Source organism: Branchiostoma floridae, chromosome 4, assembly GCF_000003815.2.
Source record: "Branchiostoma floridae strain S238N-H82 chromosome 4, Bfl_VNyyK, whole genome shotgun sequence".
In the NCBI taxonomy this organism is placed as follows: Eukaryota; Metazoa; Chordata; class Leptocardii; order Amphioxiformes; family Branchiostomatidae; genus Branchiostoma; species Branchiostoma floridae.
The window spans coordinates 27,649,572-27,666,038 of record NC_049982.1 but is presented as its reverse complement, the minus strand read 5'-3'; the positions used below and the strand labels follow the sequence as shown (position 1 = coordinate 27,666,038).

At 42.2% G+C, this 16,467-nt stretch overlaps 1 long non-coding RNA gene across 1 annotated transcript; it reads right to left on the bottom strand.

The window, feature by feature from the left end:
- Positions 1-11,928: 11,928 nt before the first annotated feature.
- Positions 11,929-15,365, bottom strand: LOC118414986. The gene is made up of 3 exons (XR_004831051.1): positions 14,747-15,365; positions 13,958-14,134; positions 11,929-13,573 (listed from the first exon to the last, which is right to left on the bottom strand). It is a non-coding gene; the product is annotated as an uncharacterized LOC118414986 (long non-coding RNA).
- Between the last annotated feature and the right edge of the window lie 1,102 nt (positions 15,366-16,467).

Here is a 16,467-nt window from a genome sequence, read left to right as displayed (position 1 = left end):
ACTTCTTAGAACCTCTGGATGGATTATCATGATATTTAGTATATGGGTAGGTGTTAGGAAGACGAAGGTCAAGGTTGATTTTTTTGCCCCCCTAGGATGTGACTTCTGTACTGCAGCAGAACTTCCTTTTTTGTGGCAGATAGCTTGTGATGTAAGGAAGTTTCCCCAATGTAGGTTTCTTTACAAGAGACGGCGGGCGCCATAGACTTCCTGCAATTTATGATCCACTGCTCACTGTGTCACGCGTTCTGTTTGCATAACGTGACGTCGCGGCAGCAGTGGATTGCTGCGCTCAAGGAACCTGGTCCTATGTGATCTCTCAGTCTCCCCAATGTAGGTTTCTTTACAAGAGACGTTGGGTGCCATAGAATTCCTGCAACTTATGATCCACTGCTCACTGAGTCACGTGTTCTATGTGCATAACGTGACGTCGCGGCAGTAGTGGATCGTTCATTCCTTGACAAAGACTGGTGCTGTTCAGTCGAAAATTAGGGTGATTCCATTTTTTGTGTTGTGCACAAACACACTGTCCTTGGTGCTGAACACTATCCATTCACAAACATGCTTGCGGCTGAACATTGTCATACTATAACTGTGAATGAAATATATGTCAACAGTCGGTATCATGGCGCAAAAACTATTGCAGTTAAAGAAAACATCGCTAGGCCACGCCTTATCATGTAGACAACTAGGGGATGGTTCCTAAACTCATATTCCTAGATCTAGTTTTCTTACTAAATAAACATGCTCATGTAGAGTAATAAAAATAATAATTGTTATAGACTTGAGTAATGATATGCGGATCACAATATGTATGTAACTTTCGAGGCTTTGATTATGACGTGACGTCATATATTTTCTTCAACGTTACAGTACTATAACTATAAATGATTTATAATATTTGTAAAAGGCACACAGTATCTGTAATAATGTCAGTATACAGGCTCCTTTTGTATTGGATTTAGAAAAAGGATTGCAAGGTGGCGCTTTTGATCCATGAGAACGACGCGTCTACACAACGTTAGATGATTCCAGTACTAGTAAGGCTTACATCACATTTCCAAACCGGGTCAGGTCAGGCATCTTTCAGGAACGAACGGTATGATATAAAAGACACCAAACTATACACAAGACGTAAATACAGTATAATAGTCGTGAGCATTATCCGTGTATATTTCTACGTATCCATTTCTATTTTTCCGGTGCCCTCAGTGGTGGTGATACCATATATGGACTCCCGCGTGATATATACGACCTGGGGACGTATGCAAATTTATGCTATCGCTCTCTATGAAACATATGATGAGCAGTTTGTCTTCAACAAAGTATACGTATACTTTCTCAAGCGCTGCATGTATATACAGCTAAATGAACTTGTCATGGATGTATAGGAAAATTCTTTTTCACAACTTGTAGGTACTTACTTGGCCTACGTTTCGATGTCTCTCAGACACCTTCCTCAAAGAAGAGAGACATCGAAACGTCAGCCAAGTAAGTACCTACTGCTTGTGAAAAAGAATTCTCCTATATCATATATTCTTCCAACTTGATGAATTTATTTTTGAATGAAATTTGTCATGTCAGTGCAGACCGAACCTGACCCAACAATAGATCAAGTTCGATTTGCACTGCATATGACAAGTTCACTTAGCACTGACAGAGACTGTTCGTTATGCACTGATAAAGACGACAACAGAGTCTTTGAAACGCGTACGTCTACAGAAAAATAAAAGGGGGCTGTGTAAAGAAGAAGACTAACTTCAACCCTACAGACCCCTTTTAACAACGGATATAGGTTACCCCGTGGATAAAGGTCAAGTAGCATTAACGTCAAACTTATATGAACGAAAACAAAACAGATCCGTAGTGAGTTTTCAACCGCACCATGAACAAAGCCATTCTATAACGTGTCTATTAGAAATTCCTTTCAAGCCTACAGGCATGGAAGAAGAAGACATGAATGGGAAGTTTGTTCCCAAGTAGGTCACGGACCTTACCCACGGCGAGGACAGCAGGAAGCCTCAGCGACGCTCCCATTGGTCCAATCGCTAATTTCCCGTCTCCCATTGGTTGAGCTGCTAATTGAGATGGACAGTCACGGATCGGTGTAATGACAACCACCTGCGCAGTAGCAGCGGCAAGTAAGCGGTCATTGACCTCATGGTGTCAAACTGAATAATGTCAATGGCATGCGCAGAGCTGGCGTGTTTCCACAGGGTATAGTTATGGTAGCGTTCCTCTCTGTCTCTTTCTCTGTCAGTCTGTCTCTCTCTCAGTCTGTCTCTCTCTCTCTCTCTCTCTCTCTCTCTCTCTCTGTCTCACTGTGTCTCTCTCTCTGTCTCTATCTGTCTGTCTCTCTCTAAGTATCTCTCTCTCTCTCTCTCTGTGTGTCTCTCTCTCTGTCTCTCTCTCTCTCTGTGTCTCCCTCTCTGTTTCTCTGTCTCTCTGTCGACCCCCTCTCTCTCTCTTTCTCTGTGTATGGTGTATTCCTTCATTTTCAAGCTTTTGGATGAGAATTACTGTTGAAATTCTGTAGTGCTCCTGGATTTATCTGTGCAACATATATTGATTCAAAGAAGACGAAATATACACGGCACAAGTATTTATAAAATTCATTCCTCTATTTTCACGTTTTTTTTTTAATGAGAATTGCTGTTTTTCTAAATTTATTGAGTGCTCCCTCATACATTCAACAGATATCGAACACATGACATGAGATAGTAAGGTCATTGACCTCAGAAGGCATGCATATGTACCGGAAATGGCCGATGTCCGAGTGCACGTACAAGGCGTGAGGCCATGGTCGTTACGTCACCAACGTCCTTAAACTTGCATTTTGTTCTTACATCAAAGTAAAGGTCATCTACTGCCTCAAGACGTCACACTCGCGGTCAGACGTTACAACGTCTTAACCTTTCCTTGACCTTATAAAATGACCGATCCACTAGCCCCGCCGCCTCCGTCATTGCAGCCCATGTCTGACTGGGCGAGCCGATAACTGCTGTTTTCTCATTGGTTGAGCTGCTAATTGTGATGGACAGTCAGGATCGGTCCTATGATAGTGGCATTGAGTGTACCTCGGGGAAGGGTTTGCGTATCGTAATGACCAAGGGCGTGAAATCTGATTTGCAAGATTTACTTCTAAAGGTGAACTAATGTTAGATGTACTAGGGACGACATCGTTTCAAAGGCACAGAGAGTGCTAGAGAGTATGATATATTTTCCTTAATATTTTCCTTAATATTTTTCTTCCTTCGGGATCTGTCTTATGTAAGGTTAGAGACTCCTATCGTATACCGTGTGGCCGAAAGGTCACTAACCCCTGCTTAACAGCCTGACCCTGATCTTAAGCGATGTGACAGAAATAAGGAGAAAACAATGTAAATAAAAAGCAAATTTAGGCGATCTGACCTTTTGACCTTAAAAAAAGAAACCCGAAGGTCTCACCAATAGCGTTGCTCTTTGCTCACCAAGAGGGTCAAACAAGGTGATACACGAGGTGTTCAAAATCAAAGTCCTCTCGGCCTCACCCAAATTGCAAAATCAAAGGGTACAACTCAAATTCCGGTCAACGCTCTTAGGTACTTGGGCTGTGACCTGATCAAGTGCTAACGTACGGCTCAACTGAAGGTCTCATTGATGTATTACTCCAATTGGGCACCCTAAGCCTAGGATAATTCGAGCAAAAAAAACGGCTGAACGGCTGCAAACTCCCGCGCTAACTCAAAAGTTAGATTGGTGAAAGTTTGTTTGTAAAACACGTGTTATAGCATAGACGTCTATGGGAAGAAAAATAAAACTAATGAATGAGCTAAGGGCACAGCCCGCCGTACGTGCAAATACGTGCTATCTACGTGTCATAACGTAGGCAATCTTTTGGGATCCGTAAATCATTATCGCCTCCGTGCGAACTCGCAAGTATTCCGACGAATTTTGGAGCACGCAGACACGCCGTCGAACTTTACGTGCAGGCAAAACTTTGTGTGACATCGGGGATTGGCCCCCACCCCGTACCGGCGCACGCTCCTTCACAGCGTCGTAATAAATTGTCTTGTTCCACTGAATATGCGTGTGCGAGTCTTTTATGCAATTCACTTTTTGGCCGCATGGGGGCTACTAGCGGTTTGTTCGCAAAGACAGCCCTGGGACAGAGAACGTATTTTTCTGCGCGAAGCATGCTGGGAGGGCGGTAGTATCCTGGGGACGTGAATGTTGTGTGGAGAAGGCCAAACGCGCCGCCGTGCAAAACTCCCTTCCGTGACATAACTCCCTCTCGGCAATCTAGAAGGGTAATCTAACACCCTCGCAGCGCCACCAAATTAGGTACATTTTAAAGTTCCCTTTGATATAACGTATCACCATTGTGGCAACATTTTACCCCCGAAATAGTAAACTTTCGTCTTGTTTTCGCCTCGGTAACTGTAGAAAATACTAGCTAACTAGGGTACAGTCTCACGTTGTATAGAGACGCACACAAGAGTCACACAACGATTTGCTAAGGTAATTGAGACAAACACAAAACAAAACAAAATGACAGATGTGGATTCCATATAGTTTTATTTGTGTATTGGTTGAGCCCACAATCTAAACCTATGGCTTCTTCGCGGCGCTGGGTACGAGCGTGGTACCGGCGTACGTGCCAGGACGGGCAACGCGCCTGCCTTGACAGCCTGAACGCTCTTAGAAATACGTTGCGGACGTGGCCTTCCAAAAGAATGTACGGACAAGTTGCAGGGGTTGTGCTCTTAATACCGCCTCACATGTAGCGAAAATCGATCGGACGACGAGTCTGCGAGCTCTAAATTATGATGAGGCATGATCCTAGCGCTGCCGACGAAGAAATGGCAAAGTCCCCCCCCCCCCCTCCCGTTATGGTCATGCCTCCTCGTAATTTAGAGCTCACAGACTCGTCGTCCGATCGATTTTCGCTACATCTGAGGGGGGCATAACTTAACTTTGGGCTCTTATTGCTCTGCCTGAAGTCACCTTGTTGTTTCTATCCGGCTTGGATATCGAAGGATTCCTCTTCAAACGTTTTGACAATGTTCTAAGAATGGCATGATTTTAAATGGCGTTACCTGCAAAGTAATGACCACTCTGACTAGAGTTTTGTGTGCTGTATTTTTTTTTAGTTCATCTTCATACACCGAAATAGGAGTTGTTTTTTTACCAAGCGATTTGACGAAGCTAAAAAAAAATCGAATATTTTCCCACTTTTGTTTTGTTGCCTTTTCGATTTCAGTCGTGCTCTACATTTTATGATATTCAAATTATGTAGTTAAGGGTTACACAAAAACGATATCGGTCACAGTGAGTGCGCAGTGCGATCGCCGTCTATTGTAATGTGGGGGTAGGAGCCGAGTGATGAGACATTTATCCCGTGACCAGAGGTTTTGTCCATTCTGCCCAAATGAGATCGAAGACGAACGTCACTTTGTTATGGATTGTTCACGTTATAATGACAAACGCACAGAGCTGTTCACATTACTTTCCGCTTGTTCTTAAGAATTTGCTACTCTCTGTTCGATAGATGAATTCAACTACATTCTGGGAGACGATAGCCCTCACTGTGTACAAGTAGGCAAATATATCCACGATTGTTTATACCGTAGAACCAATAGTGTAAATGACTTGCTAGATCCAATATGTTGACTTATTCATACCTATAGATATCCCTATATATCTGTTTAGTTGTACTGTAAGTAGTTTTTATGCACATGTAGACCTTACGAAAGTCGCTGTACTTTTGTCGCGTCAATAAAGATTTCTTCTTTATCCTATACAAATGTATTCCCACGTCACCACAGCAGAAGAGTTACGTGCGTCCTTGTCCATAAGACTTGCCAGATGCCTTGAATCGTAATCACAAATGACCTTGTACTCAAAAGCTTTCTTTACCCTCACCCCTAACGAACAAAATAAGCAAACCGCCCGTTATTTTGATTCCCAACCTTGGCAATGATCTTCTCTGTAGACCAAAGAGAGCCTAGCTCTGACGTCATTGCAAGCGATTGTATCTTTGCGTTGCCATGGCGACCTACCAAAGCGGTTCCGTGTGAGACTTCCGCCGTTTATACGAGCTAACCAGGGCCACGTGGTAGTTCGCTTGGACTCGCCGGGTAGCGCTGCCTATGACGTACGAGTTTGATTGCAACCAGGCCTCCGCTAATCTAACTACAAGTCCAGGGATACCCACATGCGTCATAGCAGGCTATTTTAGGAAACGGTGGTGACCTTCGGTAGTCCCGTGCTAGAAAAATCACCTGGAACGGATGAGTACAAATACAGACCACACGGTGCCAAACATGCCACCGACAGATCGCTACAGAGTTAAGAGTTTTTAAAAAATGCGACGGTTAGATCAAAAGTTACGCTAGCTTGACAAATCATCTAAAAGTGTAGTGAGGAATTCAGGTTGTGATACGATTACTCTCATGGTTTTACACAGGGCTGGAAATGCCACCTGCATATGCAGTTTAGTGCAGGTAAAATTGGAGCTCTCTAACGCAACAACAACAATAAAGGAAAGAATAAAAGAAAGAAAACAACAAGATAGATAGAAGTTAGAAAAAAGAAAGAAAGAAAAAGAAAGAGGAAGAGAGAAAGGGAAGAGAGAAGAAAGACGGGCACAGAAAAAGGAAAACAAAAAGAATGAAAGAAAGTTCACTATATATTACACTGAACGACCCGTCACACCAAATTTTGCACATTTATCTGCAAGCGTTATTTAAAACTACCCAGAGAAGATGCTCCTACTGTACTTGGTGATAACAAGTTCCACTCAACAATAGTTTTGGGAAAGTACGAATTTTTGAACACATCAATTCTAGGTTGGTAACTCTAGTACTTGCAGGCATGACTTTTTCTAATTGTTTTTTTGAGCTGGCATTAGATACTTATTAGTCGGTACGTGCATCAGTTTATTGGTCATTTTGTACATCATGCAAAGTCTCGACATTTTCCTTCTGTCTTCAAGTGATGTCCACTGCAGATCTGTTTTCATTTTGGTAACACTAACATCCCTGTGGTAGCTTTTTTTGTACAGAATCCGGTGGCAACTTGGTTCTGTACCCTTTTTAGTTAATATCTTTGTCTTTCTTTGTATACGGATCCCATACTGTTGCAGCATATTCAAGGTTAGGTCTGACCAGTGACGTCTATGCACGTGTTGGGCATGCCCACAAGTTGCGTTTGATCACTCCTAATGTCTGTTTAGCCTTGGTTATTATTTTGCAAACAATAAGGGAATTCTGTTAACAATAAGGGAAGACTATTCGTCCGTCATAGAGGCAAGTACAGTCGTCAATAATCTTGTTTTCAATCTGCGTATGATCTTTTTAAAAATTTTTAGGAATAATGCCAAACACAAGAGAAAAGGGCGCTTGCCAACATGTTTCACTTGTGCCAGACACAAATCTACATCCGAGGTAAAAATAGGCTTTAATAGGTTAGAATTCCATTCGCCTGGGGTTTCCATTCCAGGTCCGTACGGCTGCAAATTTGCTCTAACAGGAAAACCAATCGTCTCCAGATTTTTGGGGCGAACTCGTGGCCGCCACCCCGGCACAAGAGGTTGTCGCCAGGGAGAGCAGTGCGTACAACGGCTACTTTCCTGCGTCACTGACTGTTATTTTTCACCTGGGTCGTATCAGTGGGTGGTTTTCTGTCGCGGAGGGGTTGTGGCGTCTACGGACCGATGATTGAAATCTCATGCGGCGGTCGAACAGGAGATGGTTGCGGTCAATTACAAGTTTAGCCCTGGGGGTGCATTTTCAATTCAGGGATTTTAACAGGGGATTGGAATACAAGAGCGATTCATAAAGTAATGCAAGTGGTTTTATTATTGTTTAAACAGTTTGGTTGGGAGGGGGGAGAGGGGGTGCTAGTAGTGGCCGGGATTTCGTATCACCCCCTCCCATCAAATACCGAAAACGTAATGAGGCAGCTGTAAGAATTCTTGGTCACTATTAGTACTGTCCCTGCCGACTGAAACCTGTACTTGCAATTGTTGATCTCTGCTTTATAAGAAGCTTATTTTCTTGACAAAAGAGATGAAACATATCTTCTTGACACTGAGATATCTCAATTTGTAGTTCAGATTCATATATGAGCGACTGAGTTCAAGATAACCACACCCTTTGAAGTATGGAAAGAGATAAGTTTTGGAGGAGAGAAATTTATCAATAGGTGTTTTGGTCTGTGGTGCTACGATGACATTCTTAACCCAACGTTTGTCGCCTTCTCTAGGCAATCTTGTTGTATAGTGTCGTCTAGAGGGTTGGCCTGCGACTATCACACCTTTGTGTGTGTGTGTGTGTGTGTGTCTATGTGTGCGTCTTTGTTTGTGTGTTTGTACATGTGTGTGTGTATATGTGTGTGTATGTGTGTGTGTATGTGTGTGTGTGTGTGTGTCTCTCTGTGTGTGTGTGTGTGTGTGTGTGTGTGTGTGAGTGTCTGTGTGTGTGTGTGTGTGTGTGTGTGTCCTTGTTTCCGGATATTTGTGACCAGCATAACTTTAGAACCTCTACATGAATCCTATCCTTGTGACCTTGGTACTGCAGGAGATCTTCGGGTTTAGGTATCTTTTCCCGGACATGCTATGGCCTTGATATTTTTGTGGCAGATACATTTTAACATTTTATGTACACAATAACTTGAAGATTATGCAAACAAAGGCTTCATTTGCGTACTAAATAAGGAAAATGTAAAATTCTAGCTAGTTCTCATAAGTTGTACACCTACATTAGCCCTACCAAGCGTAAAGATTCTATGTCTTCCCTCCATCCAAGATGATACTTTTGAGTACATCGAGGATTGGATTTTGTTCCGTGGTACACGTAAGGAATGCGGACTTCTGTACACCTACGCACCGCACATAGGTAAACATTCGTTATAAAGCATGGCTATTTGAATGTGTCAACACCTCCTAACGTAGCCCCACCCAAATGGTATTTAGGTTCAATCAAACTCATGCTAATAAAAAGGTTATAATGATATGTTTATGCATATTTCTGCTAGTATACAAGTGAGGAAGCTATATTTCATTCTCCAAAGAGTGACAACAGAGGATTTCTTACATTTTTGTTCAGTTCTTTTGCTACACCAGGCGACGCTCGGGACGCCGAAAGTAGGCCAAATCACTGTGTCCTTGGCTCGAAATTGTGTCCCACAAGCAAGGGCGTCACCGAAAGGTCATAAACCTTATGACCTATATATATCTTATCCTAGTCATATTTCCCTCCCCCAAAAAGAGATGTGAAACATATTCATTTCGTTCTCCTGTCCATTCTACTCTTTTCGCGATTTTTTAATGTTCGCGTTTTTTCCGTGATCATTTTTTATCACTAACATAAAACAAAAGTTGTTTAAATTTTCTGCCCGCCTCTCTATTTTTTTTTCGCGAACTTAAGACCACGCTTTAAGGCATTTGTGCAGCCTTTTAAAAGTTGTTTTACATTTAAGACTGCATATTTGGGGTTCCAGCCCTCTTCATTTCTGTGCTTTCGTACCGTACAAAACTCGCAACTATCTAGTAAAACAAACGGGAGGAAAACATTCTGCATTTGTTTGCAAATCTTTCATTCTAGCTGTACTTTGGTATGTGACATTTGCTTACTACTAGTCCTGTCAACAAAGTTAAGTAACGCGCGTGGGGTGTTCCTTCAGGAAACATACATGTTTGGACAGCAAATACGATTAGTGCACTCAGAAGCCCAGAGGTAATAAAAGCGATATCTCACGTGTTTATTAAATCAATGAGGTTAGATTAATTTACGTCATTCAGTCTTTGTGGGTGGCAAGAATTGTTGACATGAGCAGCGCATTTGGGCACACCCTTTTTTTTCCTAACGTAGTCGCCAAACAAACATAACCTTCTTGGCGAAGGTAAAAAGTTAAGGGTCGTCTAATAGACAAAGACAAATCCTCTCACTTCCGGTGTAGAACTGTTCGTTTCGCTAATAGCACATTACCGTACTGTATAAAGCTCCTGAACCACGACGGGTAATTTGTGAACAGTAGTGTTTCTTTCTCTTTGTAATAACTGACCAGTTATTGTAAACAAATAGATGTTATTTTGTCACTCGATCCTTTTAATTGTGTTAACTACTTAGAGTTCGAAATACTGACTGTAAAAAAAACGACAATTCAGCCTTTTGTAAATGTGCTGCAAGAGTTTTTAATGGCAATGACAATAAACCATTTCTCTCTCGTTTAATAGACAGATTATGAGGCCGTAGGGGCAGTGGGTTGTTATACATTGTGTTTAGGGCGTCACAAGTATGAAATTCCTATTGTAGAAGTTGACCCATTTTTGTGTTCATTATGCACATTAGGGCCTTATTTGCATGTTTGGCATCGCCATTAATTGCGTGTGTTACATGTACTGAAATTGTGCTTCAACTTAAAAATCTCATTCGTCCCATATGACCAATAAATGCTTACGTCACGGCTTCTCATGATTTGTAACACACGGCAAAATATACCATACGCATATATTTACGTGGTAGCAAGGCAATGAGAGATGGCAGACTTCACCCCCCCTAGCCATATATACTGCATACTGCTCTGCGACCCATTTCGAGTCCCAAAGGAAGAAGAAAGCAGTACTGAAGATGTATTGTGCATAATAGGAGAATAGGAGAAACAACAGACAGACACACAAATACACAAAAAGGCAGACAGGTACACACACACACACACACGAATATACACATGCACGCATACACACACACGCACACACACATACACACATAGACACACACCATGACCCGCGCACACGTGCAACCACAAACAAACCTTTAGTAGTTCACTCCATGTAGAGCCCTAGGATAGAGCCACAACTTATCAGAGAGGAACTTAGGCCCTGGCCGCGAGAGGCTGTGTAGCGGACATAATCAATGTCCACTGACCTAAATCACAGCTATTGACTCGTGTAATGACACACATGTCCAGACTATGGGTCTACAGAACAACCACATCTATGGTTTATCTTATTTTGTATCAGAGAAAACAGAACGTAACGTAAACAGAAAAAGAGAACGTAACTAGGAGAAAACAGAACGTAACTAACTAAATTGTTATTAGGAAACACACGAGGCACCAGAGAAAGACTTCAGGCGAAAGCATGTTTGCATTTTTCTAAAGATTTCAGTGGAGATTTGAGGATATGTCTTGCTACATCAAGCTGGTTTTCAGTTTTCAGACTTTAAAAGTCGGCGAGGTTGTCTGTTGTTGCTGTTTTTCATGTGTACTAGGGAAAAGAAACGTTCAACATTACACGTACGTTTTAAAGAGTAGTTTGCAGCGGTTGCCTCTCATGTTTTCTTTGAATGAATGAAATCAAACCATTTGTTCCACTACTAGGTAATGTGCGTGGGAGTGGAAAAAAAATCGGGGTATTGTGACTACTACGATCGTTGCTAAGTGTTTGGAATCGTCCATATCGAAATGCGGCTTTCAAAACCTTTGTACATCCGGTAGGGGTCAATGACATCGGGCAGTTGTGGCCCGCTTTCCGTCCCAACCAGTCAGTTTTAGACTGTTTATACACGTTCTGTTTACACACACGTTTTTACAGGTTTGCGGTAGCAAAACCTGTTCTGTTTTTGTTGGCCTTTATGGGCGCCGCCATTTTGTTTTGCGGTGTATGACGGGAAGGGTGGCGCCATTTGGATATGACGGGTTAGTGTGTTGTATAAAGTGATGAGGTGACTAGGAAATGTGATCTTGTACTCTTGTCGGAAACGGCAGGACGGCAAGAGACACAAGCATGAAGGGTTAGTGTGTTGTATGAAGGGATTGGATGGGATGATTAGGAAATGTGATCTTGTACTCTTGTCGGAAACGGCAGGACGGCAAGAGCCACAAGCATGAAGGGTTAGTGTGTTGTATGAGGGGATTGGATGGGATGATTAGGAAATGTGATCTTGTACTCTTGTCGGAAACGGCAGGACGGCAAGAGCCACAAGCATGACGGGTTAGTGTGTTGTATGAAGGAATGCGATGGAATGGTTAGGAATGTGATCTTGTACTCTTGTCGGAAACGGCAGGACGGCAAGAGCCACAAGCATGAAGGGTTAGTGTATTGTATGAGGGGATTGGATGGGATAGTTGGGAAATGTGATCTTGTACTCTTGTCGGAAACGGCAGGACGGCAAGAGCCACAAGCATGAAGGGTTAGCGTGTTGTAAAGTTAGGAAAGTTACGACAAGATCCTAACGATAGAGGCTTAGACATGTAACAAATATATACAGGTTCCTTTAGTTGCCGACTGAAATTCGAAGATCAGCACATGAAGGATAAAGAAATGACGCAGAGACAAGAATTTCCGCACGCTAGGTACGGAAGACTTTTAACAATATAACAGACTTCAAAATAATGCTATCTCATTTTGGCCTTAACTGAAGTTCTCTATAGTCTCTCCTGAACTGAGCTCTCTTACCTTAGAAATCTCTTGTCTTCACATTCTGTCTCAGTATGTACTGAGACAAATGTCTGCTCTCCTGAACTGCCGAAGAAATCTCTCGTCTTTGTATACTGTCTTACCTGACAGACAGCTACACAACATCGCTCATATCACTTAACATTGGTTACTAGTACATCTCGGTCTGTTGCAGTTCACGTCATCAAACGAATAGCCGTTTAAGAATAACAATCATAGTACAATAATACAGACTAATTACATCTAGCAAACGTTGCGTTGTATCTTCTTGTATGTGACGGAGTGAAAGGCTGCTACAGCTTGCATACACAATAATTGTAAGGTCCGATCCCATTGATGCATTACTCCAGGTTCCGACCCGAAAGTAAACGGCTGCACGGACGTGTATTTTTATCGTTGAGAAACTCCCGCAAACGTTAGATTGGTAAAAGTGTGTCACTCTCACTCACTCACGGCCCATAACCTCAGTGGTCGTAGGGGCTCCCCGACATCCAGTAGCAGTGATCCGTGTCCATCTCGCTCTGTCCTCTGCCCCTCTGATGAGCACGTGTGTTTGTAACTCAAGACATTTGCAGGCAATGTTCGAATTATGTAAATGACATGCTAGAAACAACATGTTGACTTATTCATATCTGTAAATATGATATACGTCTGCTTAGCTGTACTGTAAATAGTTGTTATAATCCTCACGAAAGTCGCTGTACTTTTGTCGTGTCAAAAAAATTCATATATACGTTTGGTTAGGATGTCCACCATTCGTATATCCATCATTGTCTAGGTGAATTGAATTATTTTTACATTACTAAATATGACCTAATAGAATAGACAACACGTATTCGTATAAGTCAAATAACGCAGACAGCACGTGTATGTCAGTCCATGAATTCTCTAACTGCACTCAGTTTTTCCCTCAATAGCAGCGCAATCGGTTGGCCGCCCACGGCTCTGCTGCCGGTCTTGCATGGCCTTGCTCCTTTGGCCGACGTTGTTTCGGGTTTTCCATGGCTCCCAGCCTCGATCCCCTTGTAGCAATTTGCACACAGATGTCCTTCCCTTCAGTGATACAGCTCGTCTTCCAGTGAAAGCCATCAGCGACGTCCCTTGAATTCGTGTGGATCTCATTTGCCCGACCTGTGCAAAGATCAGAGACACACGCACATATTAACCTGTACTTGAACGCTTTAGCCCAACGAAATATTAAAGATATTTCAAAATGTTGATTCGCTTTTGAATAAGAATAAGAATAATAAAAGTGATAAGAAATAGAATAAGAAGTCCGTGATGATAAGATGTTTCCTTTCCTCTGCAAGTATTATAGTTGTACTTCTTAAACATCTTTATGATGAGCCCCTGCAACAACAATATTCCAAAAAGGACAGGTCAATTGCAGTATGAATTAGAAAAATCCAAAACTAACAATTAAATCAAGTTCATAATCTAACTATACCTGGCTCTGACCAAAGAACACGATCAATTATTCTAAGATCTTCTTGACTATGCAGAAGTGTTACTTACCGAAGTGCAGGGGAGTGCGTTGACTTCGTGGGAGCAGTTGTTATCAGAGACCGGTCCCAGACCTGTGTTGTCTCCCCTGTGCCAGGCAGCAAAATGACTGCTGTGTTCGTAATCAGCTTGGTTTACGTTTCATCTGCATTACGCAATATGAATACTAGGCAGCCCATTGGCCAGCGACTATGGGTTATTCCATAGCGGAAAAGGGGGAGCCAGGAAAGAGGAGAAATGTATTAAACAACCGGCCAACATGTAAAAAATAAAAGAATCACACAAACTTGAAAGCTTGGACATATTCCCCAAACATTCCATTGGCCGTGGTGGGGACTGCGGCCACAGAGACAAATTAGTATCATGTGATAGTCGCACTGGCAAAGACTTGCGCATCCGACTGTTGCCTTCACTGATTGATATGCCAGATGGAACATAGACTAGCTTAATAACAAATTTTCAGTCCTTGCGTTGTTGCAGCTAAAACATGGCAAATTTACGCAAAATAAAGATGCCCTGATTTTTTTAAAATCATTTTTCTCACATATACAAAAAATAGCTTCCCATTGTATTGCATGCGATTTGCACAATTCCATGCCACCCGAATGACGCCTTTGAAACCAAAGATATATACACAGTCACATAAAAAGTTTCACAGTTAAGTTTCAAACTTGACAGTTATCTTGCCATGAAATTTCCCATAACTCATGATCATACAGGCGTATGTTCAGACACGCCACCACTGTCGCCGTAGACGTAGCGTCTAGTGTAAAATAGTCATATTGTCACATGTGCACAAACCTTTGGAAAAGCAACACAAAACACGCTTCTCTACATCTACAGCGACAGTGGTGTCGTGTCTGACTGTCACCTCGTCAGGGGATTTCCCATGATTCATGATACATGATCATGAGTCATGGGAAATTCCCTGACGAGGTGACAGCCAGCTGAGGACAACTGGCATGGAACACGTCCAGACATGCAACCTCACTATGTTTTTTGGTCATGTTTTTGTTGGGGGGTGGGGGGTAGTCATGTTCAGAGGGCAGAGGGAAGTTACAGTAATGGTGGAAATATTAGATAACATGCAGTTGAAGGCAGCGATGTAGTCTGGTGCTAACAAGGAGGAATGGCTTTATCTTCCTGGTGTATATCCTTGGCAAAGCATCTGATCAGTACAGAAAATCTACTGTTAAGTACTAGTAGACTACTTACAGTAGAACTTTTATTAGCTTTTCAGTAATTCAACTTCTAATGTCCTACTGGGCCGCTACTGCCAAGTACTAAATTTACACCGCTATCTACTGTTCTTGCTGTCAGAACAGAACTAAAATTCTAATGATTTACTACTGAGATAGTTGGACCAATCAGAACACTACTGATATCTATTGTACTACTACTGGCCATCTACTGACATTTTTACCAATAAGATCACTACTGACATCTAACTGTTATTGTTCTACTACTGGCCAGGCGCTGACGTAAGTTGTTTACGTGCCGGTCTGCAAGGGGCAGCTAGAGTAGATTAGAGTAGACTTCTATTAGTGTAAACAGATGTTTTCATCTGGCAAATTTGTCTATTGTGACTATGAGGTCTTGTACCAGGAAGTGCCAGGAGCTGACGTGCGGTCTGCATGGCGCAGCTAGAGTAGAGTAGAATAGACTTCTTTTAGTGTAAACAGATGTTTTAATTTGGCAAATTCATCTATTGTGACTATGAGGTCTTGTACCAGGAAGTGTCAGGAGCTGACGTAAGTTGTTTACGTGCGGTCTGCACGGGGCAGCTAGAGTAGAGTAGAGTAGAGTAGACTTCTTTTAGTGCAAACACAATAGACAAATGCTAGATGAAGTTCATCTAGCAAATCTGTCTATTGTGACTAGGGGGTCTCAAACCAGGAAGTGTCAGGCACTGACAAAAGTTGTTTACGTGCGGTCTGCAAGGGGCAGCTAGAGTAGAGTAGACTTCTTTAAAGACCAACCCCGTACTATAAAACCACCCAATAAATTCGGCTAACGTAAACTACTAGAGCTCAGTCTTCTGTTCACTGTGGTGGAGTTCACATCGGGGAAGGCTGGCTGAGATGGCTGACCAACACAAGTTTATCTTCAATTCAATTTTGATATTTGGATACTACATTAGGTATTAAAGTATGATTATACAAAGCTTTACCTAACCCAGAATGTAAAGTAATGAAAATGCTGGCTTGTCTTACTCTGGTACTGTGAGACATAACTGACAGTTACTTGTTCAGTCTACATAGCCCCTGTTGGCACACTTGCAAACAGACGACCACATTATTAGCCATATTTCTAGACACATAAATATCAGAGCTAATTCAGTTATAAGGAAGATTTTCAAGTTGCAATCATGTGTAGATACAAAAAGACATTTTGATACAAAGTTGGCAGAGCAGACTTGAAAGTTTCAATTTGAACACAAGGTTGGTTTCCCAAAATTTGAAAGTTGCTGTTATTAGGACCTCGATTATGTAACTTTGTTACAACTATCTTCAATTCTGCAG